The sequence below is a fragment of the Oncorhynchus keta genome, unplaced genomic scaffold, assembly GCF_023373465.1.
Source record: "Oncorhynchus keta strain PuntledgeMale-10-30-2019 unplaced genomic scaffold, Oket_V2 Un_contig_2925_pilon_pilon, whole genome shotgun sequence".
Classification (NCBI taxonomy): domain Eukaryota; kingdom Metazoa; phylum Chordata; class Actinopteri; order Salmoniformes; family Salmonidae; genus Oncorhynchus; species Oncorhynchus keta.
The window spans coordinates 431-4,027 of record NW_026286452.1 but is presented as its reverse complement, the minus strand read 5'-3'; the positions used below and the strand labels follow the sequence as shown (position 1 = coordinate 4,027).

At 47.8% G+C, this 3,597-nt stretch overlaps 1 long non-coding RNA gene across 3 annotated transcripts; it reads left to right on the top strand.

The window, feature by feature from the left end:
• The first annotated feature begins 289 nt into the window (after positions 1-289).
• LOC127923311 (uncharacterized) lies at positions 290-2,105 on the top strand. 3 transcript variants are annotated; one of them, XR_008114078.1, is made up of 5 exons: positions 290-405; positions 558-597; positions 789-1,105; positions 1,146-1,225; positions 1,349-2,105. It is a non-coding gene; the product is annotated as an uncharacterized LOC127923311 (long non-coding RNA). The 3 variants fall into 3 exon arrangements; XR_008114079.1 differs by lacking the exon at positions 290-405 and having other exon boundaries at positions 512-597; XR_008114080.1 differs by lacking the exon at positions 290-405 and having other exon boundaries at positions 521-597; positions 789-1,065.
• Positions 2,106-3,597: the final 1,492 nt, after the last annotated feature.

Sequence of the window (3,597 nt, the reverse complement as noted above, 5' to 3'; positions counted from 1 at the left end):
TCTCTACATCTGATCACATGAACCCTCCTCAACCACCTCTATATCTGATCACATGAACCCTCCTCAACCATCTCTACATCTGATCACATTAACCCTCATCAACCACCTCTATATCTGATCACATTAACCCTCATCAACCACCTCTATATCTGATCACATGAACCCTCATCAACCACCTCTATATCTGATCACATTAACCCTCATCAACCACCTCTATATCTGATCACATGAACCCTCCTCAACCACCTCTATATCTGATCACATTAACTCCTCATCAACCACCTTGAGTAGGTGGAGGAGAATGCCAACCCATCTGGATATTGACGAGTAGGTGGAGGAGAATGCCAACCCATCTGGATGTTGAGTAGGTGGAGGACAATGCCAACCCATCTGGATGTTGAGTAGGTGGAGGAGAATGCCAACCCATCTGGATGTTGAGTAGGTGGAGGACAATGCCAACCCATCTGGATGTTGACGAAGTAGGTGGAGGAGAATGCCAACCCATCTGGATGATGAGTAGGTGGAGGAGAATGCCAACCCATCTGGATGTTGAGTAGGTGGAGGACAATGCCAACCCATCTGGATGTTGACGAGTAGGTGGAGGAGAATGCCCACCCATCTGGATGTTGACGAGTAAGTGGAGGAGAATGCCAACCCATCTGGATGAGGAGGAGTAGGTGGAGGAGAATGCCAACCCATCTGGATGATGAGTAGGTGGAGGAGAATGCCAACCCATCTGGATGTTGAGTAGGTGGAGGACAATGCCAACCCATCTGGATGATGAGTAGGTGGAGGAGAATGCCAACCCATCTGGATGTTGAGTAGGTGGAGGACAATGCCAACCCATCTGGATGTTGACGAGTAGGTGGAGGAGAATGCCCACCCATCTGGATGTTGACGAGTAGGTGGAGGAGAATGCCCACCCATCTGGATGTTGACGAGTAGGTGGAGGAGAATGCCCACCCATCTGGATGTTGACGAGTAGGTGGAGGAGAATGCCCACCCATCTGGATGTTGACGAGTAGGTGGAGGAGAATGCCCACCCATCTGGATGTTGACGAGTAGGTGGAGGAGAATGCCCACCCATCTGGATGTTGACGAGTAGGTGGAGGAGAATGCCAACCCATCTGGATGTTGACGAGTAGGTGGAGGAGAATGCCCACCCATCTGGATGTTGACGAGTAAGTGGAGGAGAATGCCAACCCATCTGGATGAGGAGGAGTAGGTGGAGGAGAATGCCAACCCATCTGGATGATGATGATGAGAAGGTGGAGAAGAATGCCAACCCATCTGGATGTTGACAAGTAGGTGGAGGAGAATGCCAACCCATCTGGATGTTGACGAGTAGGTGGAGGAGAATGCCAACCCATCTGGATGTTGACGAGTAGGTGGAGGAGAATGCCAACCCATCTGGATGATGAGGAGTAGGTGGAGGAGAATGCCAACCCATCTGGATGATGAGGAGTAGGTGGAGGAGAATGCCAACCCATCTGGATGATGAGGAGAATACCAACCCATTTGCATGAGTGAACTGTTAGTAGTAACCCATTAGCTGTTGCAAAAGCAGCAGCTACTCTTCCTGGGGTTTATTATGGATCCCCATTAGTTCCTGCCAAGGCAGCAGCTACTCTTCCTGGGGTTTATTATGGATCCCCATTAGTTCCTGCCGAGGCAGCAGCTACTCTTCCTGGGGTTTATTATGGATCCCCATTAGTTCCTGCCAAGGCAGCAGCTACTCTTCCTGGGGTTTATTATGGATCCCCATTAGTTCCTGCCGAGGCAGCAGCTACTCTTCCTGGGGTTTATTATGGATCCCCATTAGTTCCTGCCGAGGCAGCAGCTACTCTTCCTGGGGTTTATTATGGATCCCCATTAGTTCCTGCCGAGGCAGCAGCTACTCTTCCTGGGGTTTATTATGGATCCCCATTAGTTCCTGCCGAGGCAGCAGCTACTCTTCCTGGGGTTTATTATGGATCCCCATTAGTTCCTGCCGAGGCAGCAGCTACTCTTCCTGGGGTTTATTATGGATCCCCATTAGTTCCTGCCAAGGCAGCAGCTACTCTTCCTGGGGTTTATTATGGATCCCCATTAGTTCCTGCCGAGGCAGCAGCTTCTCTTCCTGAAGGTTTATTATGGATCCCCATTAGTTCCTGCCAAGGCAGCAGCTACTCTTCCTGTGGTTTATTATGGATCCCCATTAGTTCCTGCCAATGCAGCAGCTACTCTTCCTGGGGTTTATTATGGATCCCACTTAGTTCCTGCCGAGGCAACAGCTACTCTTCCCGGGGTCCAGCAAAATTAAGGCAGTTACACAATTTTAAAAACATTGCAATATATTTATTACAGAATACACAACACATTAAGTGTGTACTCTCAGGCCACCACTACCACATATCTACAGTGCTAAATCCATGTGTATGTATAGTGTGTGTGTTATCATGTGTGTGTGTTATCGTGTTTGTGTGTGTTATCGTGTTTGTGTGTGCATGTGTCTGTGCCTGTGTGTGTGTGTTATCGTGTTTGTGTGTGCATGTGTCTGTGCCTATGTGTGTGTGTGTTATCGTGTTTGTGTGTGCATGTGTCTGTGCCTGTGTGTGTGTGTGTTATCGTGTTTGTGTGTGCATGTGTCTGTGCCTATGTGTGTGTGTGTGTTATCGTGTTTGTGTGTGCATGTGTCTGTGCCTATGTGTGTGTGTGTGTGTGTTATCGTGTTTGTGTGTGCATGTGTCTGTGCCTGTGTGTGTGTGTTATCGTGTTTGTGTGTGCATGTGTCTGTGCCTATGTGTGTGTGTGTTATCGTGTTTGTGTGTGCATGTGTCTGTGCCTGTGTGTGTGTGTTATCGTGTTTGTGTGTGCATGTGTCTGTGCCTATGTGTGTGTGTGTGTATCGTGTTTGTGTGTGCATGTGTCTGTGCCTGTGTGTGTGTGTGTATCGTGTTTGTGTGTGCATGTGTCTGTGCCTATGTGTGTATGTATAGTGTGTGTGTTATCGTGTTTTGTGTGTGCATGTGTCTGTGCCTATGTGTGTATGTATAGTGTGTGTGTTATCATGTGTCTGTGCCTGTGTGTGTGTGTGTTATCGTGTTTGTGTGTCATGTGTCTGTGCCTATGTGTGTGTGTATTATCGTGTTGTGTGTGCATGTGTCTGTCTGTGCCTATATGTGTGTGTGTGTGGTTATCGTGGTTTGTGTGTGCATGTGTCTGTGCCTATGTGTGTGTGTGTGTGTTATCGTGTTTGTGTGTGCATGTGTCTGTGCCTGTGTGTGTCTCTTCACAGTCCCCGATGTTCCATAAGGTGTATTTTTATCTGTTTTTTAAAATCTGATTCTCCTGCTGCATCAGTTACCTGATGTGGAATAGAGTTCCATGTAGTCATGGCTCTATGTAGTACTGTGGAATAGAGTTCCATGTAGTCATGGCTCTATGTAGTACTGTGGAATAGAGCTCCATATCGTCATGGCTCTATGTAGTACTGTGGAATAGAGTTCCATGTAGTCATGGCTCTATGTAGTACTGTGGAATAGAGTTCCATGTAGTCATGGCTCTATGTAGTACTGTGGAATAGAGTTCCATGTAGTCATGGCTCTATGTAGAACT